We start from the raw sequence: 13,584 nt of genomic DNA, 5'->3' as shown, positions 1-13,584 counted from the left end.
TGTTGTTTTTTTTTACTGTTTTTTGCATTTTGTAAACTATTTTTCTTTTCTCACAAAAATATTTTAAAAAAAGGTCTCATGTATTTATACTTGTGCTACAATTGAGAGCATGGTGGGATTGAGGATAAATAGTCACCATCTGGAAAGATACATGTCGGACAACCCAAAACAGTCCAAACCCAGACGGAGATTTTTCAGGGATTTTATTGTGAAAACTCAAATTGTTGACAGGAGGAGAGCCAGTTAAACCTCATTAAATAGGCACAATGATCAGAGCAGGAAACTGCACGTCACTGGTAGAGAACGTACGGCGGCACAGCGATGTGATGGTTAGCATCCTCGCCTCACATCAAGAACACCCAGCTCGGTCCTTTCTGGGAGGAGTTTCCCTTTCATTGGTTTCTTGGGAATACATAGGGCATTCCAGCATCTTCGTCTAAAAATATATTTTGGGGAAGACAAAAGTAGGTTCCCAATTGATTTACTTTGCTAAATAAAGGTTAAATAACATTTTTAGGGGGTTTGTGACCGGAACATCAGGAACAAAACAAAACAGGAAATCTACTTTGATGGGAGGTAAGAACCTTAAAAAAAACTCTAGAAAATAAATAGCAGAGCTGACTTTAGATCATCCAAACAGTCAAACATCCACAAGTCAGAGTATAGAGTTCGATGTACAAAAAAACACCAGGTCAGACAAGATGAAAGGTTAAGGAAAGACTCACAAAAATGAAAGTAGAGTTGAGGCTGTGCACGGTAAGGCCAATGAAAACGTGAAAAAGACCTGGAAAAAAATAGGTCTTAAATGAACAATTCCAGTCTTTCTGTTTGGTTTCAGGTGGAGCCAGGATTGGTGATCAGCAGACTGGCATGATTTCTGCTTTAGCATACGTGCACACACCAGCTGGTGACAAGTTTGCCAAGATCTGATATCTAGCTGCACCTGTGTGAAACACAGTTTCAATCACACAGAAGTACTGAGACGGTACTCTGTAAACTCCAGGTGTTTTCAATTAATTAAATTGTTACGATATTATTGTATTTATCTTATTTTTAAATAAAGTTTCTAAAAACAGTTTATTCTAAATTGTGTCCTTTAGTTATATCTTACTGCTACTACAACCACAATCACATTTATTTATTTATTTATTTTTACTGTGCATTTGCAGAAAAAGAAAATGTATTCTAGAATAAGGAATGTTGCTGAATGGCTTTCAAATGGACTTCGAAGAGAAATTCTTCCATGGACCCCAAGAAGTCAAGGGGACAAAGTTAAAGTTACTAAAACAACACAAATCTAGAGGCACTGCAATGGTATTTATCACATAAACAAAGTGGGAAATCTTCATGGGAACTGATTCACCGAAAACTTTTTTCAAAATTACCATTTTGCGATAGCTTGTATAGCAGAAGAGAGATACTCCACATTCTTACCAGACAAAGTTCCATATTCAGAAGTAAAACATGTTTTCAGGAGCATCAATAATCAAGTGTTATGGTTGTGAATGTGACAATGGATGCTGTGCTGCCTCCAGAGTGCATCTCTACGCGTGCCTGGTTTATTTACTCCTCACAAAGCTGGTAAAAGAGGAGGTGATGCAATGGACTGTAAACCCTTACACTGGTGGCATCAATTTTTCAAAAGATAAATTTCAAGAGCTGTCAAAGTTTTCCTTCCAACCTCTGATATTTTGTTCTTGGACTTGATACGTGTTCTAATGCAAATTTAGGTAAAACAGGGCATAGAATAAAATATGTCTTTAACCAAAAACAAGTCAAAAATGAGTGGTGAGGGGAGTGAGAACGTTCAGACCTCTTTTTTATCTGGCTCTGCATTACATGATTTAGTGGTAGCCTTAGCAGACTTCCCTTTTGAGTTTCATCATCTTTTTCTTAAAAAAATGTGTTACTTTTCATCATCTGCTTTCTAAGTTTGAATTGATTGAACATTTTTTCTGAGCTCAGACTGTTTAAAGTCTGAATGCAATGTTAAAGAAACCTCTAATTGATTTGCAACACTTCAATCCATAAACTGCAAACTTTTCTGTGTATTTATTTTTCACAAAAAATGTCTGTGAACTGCTGGAGTACTAGTAATTTCACCTTATTTATCTGGTGACTCAGTAAACCAAAAAAGGTACCCATAGGGATGTTTTTCTTTTTGTAGTAAATTGTACTGCCAAGAACTTCTCTGTCAGCAGTTACCTCTTTGGAATTATTCATCAATTCCAAGCCCGAGTTGTGTTTCCTAGTATTTAAATAAAGATGGATTTTGTTTAAGACTCATACAAATGGTAAAACACTCTAGAAGGATAAAAGACAATTACTTAACACTCCACAGTTTCCAGTTCAGATGGTTGTGATCTTTGCTGCTGGTAAAAAAAATATTTTCAAAAGGAAAAAAGAGAAGTGTGAATTGGATGAAAGCCAGTGATGTTTCTTCATTTGAAGTAGTTTTTGAAGAGAACAAAACAACCGTGCTTGCATTACTTAAAAGAGGCCGTCTTCAAATCCCCAGCTGCTCACTTTGTGCTGAGTGGGCTACACTGTCAAGGCCTGAGTCTTGGTCTTTCATCTCCAGTTCCCCCGCCATGCCTCTGGTCAAGTTCTGTTGTTGCATCTGCTGACCTGAACATGCAAACAATCAAATTGTAGATTTTGATAAGTAGATGTTTCATTCTTACAGTCATTAAGTGCTTATATGCAGATTAAGTACTTCAGCAATGTCCAAGAGGTTACTTGACTTTCCACAGAAGAAAGCAGACTTTAAAAAAAAAAAAAGCAACTGATAGTTAAACTTACAATTAAGAGAGGTTAAACTTAGTCGCACCCTTCTAATTTATCATTTAGTAGCATTAACAAAAACGAAAGGTACAAAGGAAAATACAGAGATGTTAACAAGAAATGTATTTAAATTAAATTTTTAAAACACGAAAAAATGTCTAAACATGCGGATTTGAAAAAAAGAAACAGAAATTATATTAGTTTAATGGAAGAAAGTTTTCTTCATTTTCTGGGCCGCCTCCTGCTTTAGGGGAATGCCTAAGGCCTCCAAGCCACCAGGGGGCTCCAAAGCTGCATGTTCATCCTCTTCTGAAGAGAAAATCTCTTAACTAGGGCTGTGAACGTTTTGCATGCAAGTCAACGCACGCAGCTAATCAAAAAGAATAGACGCGTTATTATTTATTAACGCCCTCAGGCGTCCTGCTGTGCAGCTGTGAGATCAGCATAAAAAAACTCTGTCTAAAATAAACGTAAACTGTTTTATATACTGTGATTGAGATTTTAATAAATTAAATAGATAATATTCATTTGTAGTTTTTGGACACAAGCGATCTTTTATTTTAATAAATAAGGTGGAAGATGAACGCTGATGGCTATAAAGCAGAGCAGCACACCCGCAGTGGGGGCGGAGCCAAATGGAGCTGTCTGCTTTTATCCAACAACAATTAGGAAACTGATCAGTATTTATTTATTTTTAAACATTTTGGGGGTTTCCACAGCAACATGAGTCCCATTTTTCCAGACAGTATTTTCTGTTTTAGCATGATTTTATGTTTAGTGTGTGAGGATAACATGGAAAAATGACAAAATAAAGGTAGTGTTACATAGGAGAGGTTGTGGTGATTAAAAATAATACCAATATGCAAGCAGGTAGTCTTTCTATGTGAATAAATAAAACATATCCTATTAAAAATAAAAGTGTTTTGAATAGTTAAATTACATTTATTGGCATTATAAGGGTTCAAAGACTGCTGGATGATTGGTTGCCCTTCACACATTTTCACATCACCAAATCTGGCCCTCTTTAAAAAGGATGGACAGCCCTGATTGGAATATCTTCATTACAATTTTACAAACTGGAGGCCCCCCAAACAAAATCCCCCAAGAAAGCTTGAGACAGCACAGACCATTTCTGAGACATTTCTGAGACCTGCTGCTCTTAGACCTCCATTTTTTAATTTCTTCTTTATATGTAATCGTCTTAAGTTCAGTGTTTTGTTGACATTAAGTTTATGTGGTTATTCAGAAGACAATAGTCTAAGTTGGCAAAGTTTAATGAAAAACAATTACATAAATAAAAAATTGAAAAAAAAATAATATATATATATATATATGTTTACCTATTTAACAATTCCGTTAGACTATAACATAAGACAATAGAAGAATTGTGTGAATGAAATGTTTGTGAGGAAGCACATTACTGGATGGACAGTCATGTGCAGCAAACAGAACACAACGTACAGTAGGATGACAGAGAAAGGAGGAGGAGGGGAAGCTGAATATGAAACATACAAACTTTTATTTTTATGGTGCGGGATTTTAGAGAAAGATGTAAAAAACAAAAAAAAAACAAAACAGTGGCTCATGAAGTAGTAAGCCTTTCTACAGTTAAATCCCATGAGTGCAAATTATTGATGATCCACTTAATGAGTGTTGTAATGCCTCTATGTCATTTGTCTGAGTCACACTCTCCATTCTGTTCAGTGTGTCAAACAGCTGCACATTATCTCAGTTGTCATCAGGGAAAATGGTTCATAAAGTCCGTCACAGTGGCTACTTGTTCTGCCTGTCCATGTGTGGTGACACACAGGAACATTGGGGACATTTTTAAATTCACTTCAATTTTCACTTCACTTCAACTTCAATGTTTCTATATTGTATATTTCATATTATGCTTTGCTACATTTGTTTTGCACATTTCTTCTTTGATCTGAATTGGTTGCTCCAATTTAATTGTCCATGGGATAGTGACAAATTAAAGGCTTATCCATCCGTCCGTCCGTCCGTCTGTCTATCTATCTATCTATGTGGCCTTTTCAATTCCCAGAAGAGAAATGTGAGAAAGAAAATGGTTAGATAAGCCTTTCATTCCACAGGTGGTAACTATTTATATTTAACTTGGTTGTTCCTTAGCCAGTAGCACAATAAAACATTGCTTTATTCTCAAACAGACACCTATTTTTATTACTGTAAAGTAGTTACATTGAACGCTTGCATGCTTGTGTGTATGAAAGTGCATCAAAAAGATCTTATAATGATATTTTTATGATAAAATTATAAAATTGATAATGAAGAACTCTATTGTGTTACTCCATTAGATGTTTTCTGAGAGATATCTGTATATAGAGGCCTACTACACATGAAGATATATAATGTTGGGATATTTTTAGATGTCTCTATAGAGTACCTTTTTTTTAACATTTACTATTTAAATAAGTAAAATCCTGCAATTTTTACATCCATCCATTTGTCATCAGAACCCATTGAATCCCTTTTGGGGTCACAGATTTTTTTGGTTCCAACCAAGTTACTGCTGAAGATGGAGTACACCAGGTTGTCACAGGGTCACACAAACACACAGGAGACACACAATGCAGACAGCATTGAAACATGTTATTGAACTGTGAGATCATATAGAAAGGTCTATTTTCAAACTCATGTCATGTACAAGGCCCACCATACTATCAGCTGCAGCTCCACTCAGGGTAGGCACTCGCTGCTGGTGCCTCACCTGCTGCTTTCTCATGTATTTGAACTGGAATTTTATAAATTTGCTAATTTTTCACCAAAGAAATGTTGAAAAACCACACAAAAAACATAGAATAGACATGTCTAAAAAGCAATATTTGATTTTTATTTTGATTTAAAAAATTGTATATTGAATTTATTAAGGTATTTTAAGCTATGTTTTGCAGATGAGGCTGTGCCAAAAAAAGTCATGAGTGTGACAAGTGTATTTGAAGTATTCGTAGATTAATGCAAGTTGCAAACACCTTATGATGCTGTCATAAGGTGCCTTTACGCCACAATCTAGTCATTAATAAAATCTGAACACTGGCTCCTTTCTAACAGCACACCAATGCTGTAGTCACAGGGTGTGCACCATAAGGACCCCTGTAGGACGACCACAGAAATTACACTCTGATTGTCTAATTTCCTCATCACAATCATTGTATATCAACTGATTTTGATGTGGAGAAAGGTGGCTTTTCTTTGCATCAGAATCCTTTGGAATTATGTGAATGGTCCAAGAGTTACAGTATGTCCAAGAGGGTGATTTACAGTAGGTGTCACCATCAACATTTTAAAAGGTTTAAAAACACGTCCAAATAGCTTTGTGAAATCTTAAAACATCTGGACTTTATCCTTTTGTCATGAAATTCCTTCAATTTTTTGCTTTTGTCTTTCCAACCGTGTGTGCCATATGTATTATGTAAGGATAGAACAACAGAGAAACTGTAATTCCTGCTCTCTTGCAACACTTGCGCTGCATCCCACACCTCTCAGCTGTTTCTCTACTGACCCTCTTCATACAGTCCCACATGTACATCTGCTCCATACATGGATCTGCATTTTCTTTAACTTCCAAGACTTCTTTTTATAAAGCCGTTAAGGCTGTTCTTTTCTTTAAGCTTTAACAATGACATTGAATTGTGCAAATTTTACAGTAACCTAATGAACATCACGCACATTCTTTAGTGAAATAAAATTGTCATTTTCTTTAAGAAATGTAATTAGGGAAACAGAAATGCTGTTTGGGATTGTCATCCGTAGGTGCAGTCAATAGATCATTACGAGATGGATATTGACTCACCTGGTTTATCAAACTCTTCTTTGTTTAATGCAAACAAAAAAGCATGGCAACTTGACTCAAAATCACTGTAGTTACATTTTTTCTCCTTTCAGTCGAATCTTCTGAAATCTGTTTAGCATGAAGTTCAGTTTTTCTGTCATTGGTGCCAGAGGTTGTTACAAAACAGGAGTTTATGAAGCTGACAGAGAGATAGCTGCTGATGTGACCTAATGTCTTAGTCACATGTGGTTTGTGGGGACTTGACCTGTACAGATGGTGTGAGTTTTTGGGTTGTTCAGGCCTGTGGAGGGTCTAGAGTACCAGCATCTTGAGGGGGGCACCATTGTTTTTTACAGCTCAATTAATCAATCAAACTTTATTTATTAAAAAAAGCACTTATTATACTTATTAATACAGCTCGAAGCGCTTCACAGTTAAAAACAAAAACAGACCAAATAAATAAATAAATAAATATATGACTGCAAAAAAAAAAAAAAAACACCCTTTCCCCTCCCACCATTAACACACACATACAATAGATACCTACAAAAGTAAATTCTAATAAAAATTTAAGGTTTGGACCAGGAGCCAGCTCAGCCACAGGAACATCACCACAGTGCCCACCCAGACCCAGACAGCAACACGTCTGTTTCACAACCGTGAGGCTGCAATGCAGGACCTCAGTTGCCCCAGACAGGTGAGAACCTCGGGAACAACCCCGGACGAACTGGCAACTCCTCCCACAAAGGATACCCAAAGGGAGTTACCTTGAGGCTCGTGCACTCACTTTAAGAGACATCATAAAAATGGAACCTAACTTTCTGATTTGATGCGGATCGCTCTCAGCTCGTGCACAAAATAGACCAGACGCTGAAACGATCCGCTGCACGGTGCGAGGCTTCCGCGGGGGACCGCGACGCTCCACGCCTGGTGTGAACTACACCATAGGTTAACAAGGGCGCCGAATGGAAGTGACCTCTGTTCCATGATGCTTTGCGGCGCTTACGTGTCCAGTGTGAACCAGGTATTATACTGCACTACAGTCGATAGTAAGGTGCAAGTACTGACTATGCATGCAAGGGGTGTACATGTGATACATAAGTGCCTGTAGGATGCCCACAAGATATTCACAAAAACTACACTCTGATTGTATAATGTCCTCATTTCTAACAGTACTAACGGACTCCCTGAATGGATTGGGGGCGGGGTTAAAAAATGAAAAATCTGTCTACGACGTGATTGCGTGTCTCCTACTTCACCCATACTTACCAAAAATATGCATGAACCTTTTTGTCCAATAGGATTGCAGAGCAATCTCAATATTTGGTGCAGCCTTTGATTACTAACTGATTGCTCTGAAAAAATAGATCTGTAAGTATCTGATAAAGGCGCTTCAGTTCTCTATGGGTCTGCACCTGCCTTCATTTTGGACTTATAATAGGAAACAAGGGATTCAGTGTCCATTTATAAAACTTCTTATCGTTAAATAAAGTGTGTCATGAACATATTTTCTTGAAGTCTACTTTCTTTTACAAAGATGACTATATTTCAGTGTGCTATCCTAGGCATGTTTTCATTAAAAGCAGGGTCATCTGAACTCCACAAAACTTTTTTTTTTCAAGGATTTTTCATCTTTGCTGATGTCCGTGGCAGACATAAAATCCTTTCCACCTTTGTTCCCTTCTGTCATGGGAGCGATCACACATCAATGTAAGGGTGGGGTCATCTGGACGAGGATTAAATAGTGATATTTATGATAATGCATTTCATTTTTCTTTAGCACAGTTTAGGATTTTTGGACACCACAGTGTGCCACCCTCATCTTTCGAAATGTTTCTCTCTGCTTTTATGCTTTGTACTTTATTCATTGCTGTTTCACACGTCTTCTAACAGCAAAACATGCATTTTGCATGTCAAAGGCTGTAGCCCAGAAGTTATGTTTTTGATCCCACACAACTGCAAAGCTGCTCTGATTTCAACATCCTGTGATCTTAAACTGTTTTGCATAAAATGCTGTACCCAACTAAAAGGGGTCAACCACTCGAGCTGCTCTCTTGTCTTCTAGGCATCTTTCAAGTGTAATTAGAATAAGTTTTAATATTTGTTATGTTCCAGACTCCTGTAGATCTAAAGCATAAACCATCATGAAGGAGTTTGTGAAGCAACCATTTACCTTGTCACAATTCATCATTTGAAAAAAATTCCTAAAAATTTGTACCGTACAGGTCTTAAACTGCACAACTGTTATTGGTGTTAACGTTAGTGTGCGCTCACATTTTTTTAAATGTTAGCAATTGAACATTTTGTTCACTGGGCTTATTATCAAATGGTCTTAAAAAGGAAACATGATAAGCTCCAAAACTTTCATTTACACCTACTCCAATTTTCTTTTGATTTTTCGTAAAAGGGTCGCAATGATCTTTTGATCATGATTTTGCCATTTAGGCAAAACAAAAAAATGTGGTTTTCTAGGACATAGTTTCTGCAGGGCTCATTAAAAATTGTGCCTGAGTTGCAGGCAAGACTTTCACACACATTTCCCAACATTGTTTATACCCCCCTCAATGTATTTTCAGTGGTGCAACAAAAATGGCGGAGCTGTGCAGCTGTACAGTTTTGAGGCAGACTTCAGCTCAGACGAGGAAAATAAAGACGTTCATGGATCGATTCGTCTACAAGTGGATGCATCAGAATGGAGGGAGCAGTTAGATTGTGGCCTGCCAACCGTAGCACCTACTGCTATAGGATTTTTCTAGCAACATTTGTTTTGATTACTCCTGATTCACAACAATTTGATCAACTGTTTCATGCATGGAGGTCACTACAGTGTAGAGAATGCTTTGATTGCAAATATACGATATATACCATAAGATATGAAGCAAAAAGAAGATGCTCAGTTCCAAAATAACAGTTTATTGATTTGATGGGAAGCTACGGTAGACCCTATGATGATTGATGCTGAGATCAGTGACTGTTGTTACACTATTCTCAATTCAGAGACATTTTCTTTAACCATGTTTTAGATAAATCAACTTATAGAGATAGATGAACCACCTTTACAACATGATAGCAATTATTTATCTCATTACAATGATGTAATAACCATTGATGTTTGGCGGACAGATACATATATCTTTCTAGAATTTATAGATATAACTTAAAAAATAACTTTTATTCTGTATCCGTAAAAACTAATAAAAAAAATTAAAATAAAAAATAATCTTAACTGATTTTCTCATAATTCATTTATGGGAGGGTCAAATAAATGCTAAGTAATACTATTTTAAGCTTAATTTCCATCATATATGTCCTCTTTTATCAGAAAAATGCCACAAAAACTTAATAAAAAATACCAAAAAACACAATTTTTATCAGAATATTTCTTTAATAAGTCACGTTTTATCAGTTGGGTGATGCAGAACTTATTTGGCATTTGTTGATCCAGCGTGAACTACTAATCCAACAAAACCATATGGTCTTGTTTTCACCTGTCTTATGTTGTTTATTCATCTCACCTTCCCCTGCACCTCATTTGTTGTTTTTTGCTTATATTTTTATCCTCTTTTTTTCTCACGTTTTCTCATTTTGGTTCATCCAAGGATGTCAGAATTCCTCTTTTTTTCCTGATTTGTTGCCTATTGTGCTGCTGAACACACTATGCACGGATATTTTTGTTTGTGCATCTAAACATATTTTCAGACTTGAATTAAATAAACGTTTATTTATTGGCGGTATGGTTGCTGACGACATTTATTCCACAGGAAAAGCAGAAATTGTTTATGTTGAGTGTTTCTAAATAAGAAGAGTGAGATGTAGGTATGTATCTGTGTTTTGTTGTGTGGGCACACGTGCGTGGATCTGGCTTGTGTGATGCACAGAGAAACGTCTGTCTCCCAGTCGGCCTCTCTCAGGGTGTAGCAGCAGAGCGCTGCCAGTGAGGGTGCATTTACACTTGTGTGCGTGCACACTTAAGCCTTCCAAATGTTCTTGGCTGAAAGCACATCCAAGTGCGTGACTCAAATGTCACACCTCCTCTTCTGATATCTCTCCGTCTCCTTCTTCTTCACACTAATTCTTACTTCATGCCGTTCTGTCAGCAGTGAGCTCTTTTTCCATCCGCGTCCTTTCACTGCACACTCACAACCTTCTACACAAAAAGGGTGTCAACCCTTGAACTTGCAAGCGTCTCATGTCTGTTTTAGTTTTTTTTGTGTGCTTGACCTTTCAGTCTTTCATTTTAGTCACACAAACGGCAGCTGAATGCTGCACTGCAGAGTCTCATGAAGGGCAGCAAACAGATATTTCTCTAAGCTCGTTGATATGAGAAGCATCGTAAGAATGTTAATGGAACAGAAAATATCACAGAAAAGGGTTTCATTAAATTATTTTGGAAAAATGTTGGGTTAGCGCTCTATCCTCACAGCGAGAAGGCCCCGGTTTAAATCCCAGCTGGGACCTTTCTCTGTGGAGTTTGCATGTTCTCCCCATGTGTGCATGGGTTTTCTGCGGGCATTCAGTCCTTCATAGATTAACTGGTTATTCTAAAGTGTCCTTAACCCAAGAGAACCCATAGTGACATCGGTGTCACAAAAAAAACATTGGAAATGCATTATGTGGTCTACTAGGTTTGTGGTGTATTCCATATCAGTTCATTTTTCAGGAAAAACAGGTCTGGGTCTTTATGGGTTGAGTGTGTGTGGGAGGGATTGTGTCTTAATTGCAACAGACCGGCAACCTCCCAAGGGAGTACCCCGCCTTTCCCAACAGTTGCTGGGATAGGCTCCAGCAACCCTGTGACTCTGGAAGGGAATTAGGTTAAGAAAATAAATGGATGGATGGATAAACATGTTGCACAGTAAAATAAATAATTAAAATGAAATAACAGAGTTTACACCAGGGGTGGGCAAACTTTTTGACTATGGGGCTACAGAGGATTCTAATATTTGACAATATGACCAGACCAGGAGCAGTTGTGTGGAGTTTTTTTTCTTTGGTAATCCCATGTCATAAGAGAAAAAAAATAATAGAATCTGGACAAAAACATTCTTTAATTTTGATTGAAAATGAATAGATATACTTTTATTTTAGAGTTTAAATTAAAAGTTGTAGCTTTTATTCTCAATGTAGTGTCAATTGCATCAATGGATTGCTGTCCTTCAAGGAAAAACACAACCCTCATGCGGTTTTGGAATAATCCGAAAAATGACTTTTCCACTTGGAAAACACATGTGAACTTAAGGAAAATCAACAAAGGTTCCCACACCACGATGAAGAATAACTTTCTGCACCCATGCAAAGATCAATGTACTTATGGTGCACCATCTATGGGTAGATACCAGAGTTAAAGAGAAAAATAACAATAAGGAAAATCAATATAATTTGTTCTAGTTCGGCGGGCCTGATTAAATGGCCCTGAGGCATAGTTTTCCCACCTCTGGGTTAGACAAAGCTCCTTATCAAACATCTAAACAAATGTGAGGATGGGAGATTTAGATGCAAATACAAGAGAAATTAGCAATTCTGAAAGTGTGAGGATGCAACAGAACTAGAGACTTTCAAAAGAGGATAAAGTTAAAGAAAAGCAAAGAAGCTACAAATAAAAGCAGAAAAAAACATGTTACATTTGATAAAGAGTCATAAAGTGGTGTAAATTCAACTCTCTAACTCAGAACAAGGTGAAGGGCATGCAAATTGCGTATGTGCAAGAGGAGCTGAGAAAGTGTGATTTTTTGTGCGGCAGAGAGAAATGAAAAAAAATGGAGGCTCAGCAGGTGGAGATAAGTGTGACAAAGTAGTGACGCACTTAAACAAGCGCAGAGCTTCCTCCCTGTTTCTGTGCTTCTCCCTCTTCTTGTCTGGATAAATTTGTATCTATTAATATTAATTCATTCACATATTGAAGCTTCGGCAGACACACATGTCCCGCCTACCCACCTCGCTCCCAGTGACTGGGATTTGTGCCTGCTCTGATGCTTGAGTGACATGGATGATGTCCAGTCAAACCCACACTGTTTACATGTTCTCCTCGAAGAAGATGCGTCATGGAATTTTTCTGACAAGCGAAAGCTGGGAAACCAATAGAAAGTGCGGGATGAGCGGTGGACTGTCTCAACCTTATATAGGCAGGCTGGGATTGTACAGAGTGACGCAGTCTTTCAAAGGAAAATGGCTGCTTAAAGTTAAAGCAAAATGACTGCTTCAGAAAAATTGAAGACAGAAAAACACTCCAAAGACAGACACAATGGAATTAGTCAGAAATCTAGAGGATATATAGTTTACATGTGGTAAGAAAGATGGTTTTACCAAGACCGCTTATTTTTTTTAAATCAGTTTTCTCAAACTATTGAAAGACTTTCTTGATAAGATTGTTTTTCTTTCAAGACAGAAAAGAAGACATGTTTTCATGAAAGGTCTTTTTACTTTCTTAAGGTTCTGATTTTGCACTGTGGAAATATAAAAAAAGAAAAGTTGCTGTGAAAGTACCAATGTTTATGCTAAAAATAAATACATAACCTGAAGCATGCATCTGTTTTTAGATTTGAAACCAACCTATATAATTTAAACAATAATCCTTTGCACATTCATTATGCTCCTGTAACAAAAATGATTTTGACTTTTTGTCAATCCAGAAAAAAAAGACTAAATGGTGACCTGTCAAAATAAGCATCATCTCCGTGGATTTGTGATTATTTGAGCTTTACTATTAGTTACCAATGGATCAGGAAGTTCCTTCCTATAGAGAGGACATGATTCTGCAGTCAAGTCTTCTTTAAAGCTATTTAAGAAACAAGCCCAAATCACTCTGAATAGCAGCCATTCTCATAGCAGGATTAGAGGATTAAAGCACCAAATGTTCTCTGCACGTGAGAAGGATCACCTGACCAAACTCTATGTGCACGAGATGAGGATTTCAGTTCATCCAGCCTCAGCCAGGACCCTGAAACTATTCTTGGTTTGCAAAAAAAAGTGGACTTAAAACTGTGAATCCTCAATTGACCAATAATGGC

Source organism: Oryzias melastigma, linkage group LG1 (genome assembly GCF_002922805.2).
Source record: "Oryzias melastigma strain HK-1 linkage group LG1, ASM292280v2, whole genome shotgun sequence".
Taxonomy (NCBI): domain Eukaryota; kingdom Metazoa; phylum Chordata; class Actinopteri; order Beloniformes; family Adrianichthyidae; genus Oryzias; species Oryzias melastigma.
The sequence above is the reverse complement of the archived record's forward strand: the minus strand, read 5'-3'. Positions refer to the sequence as shown.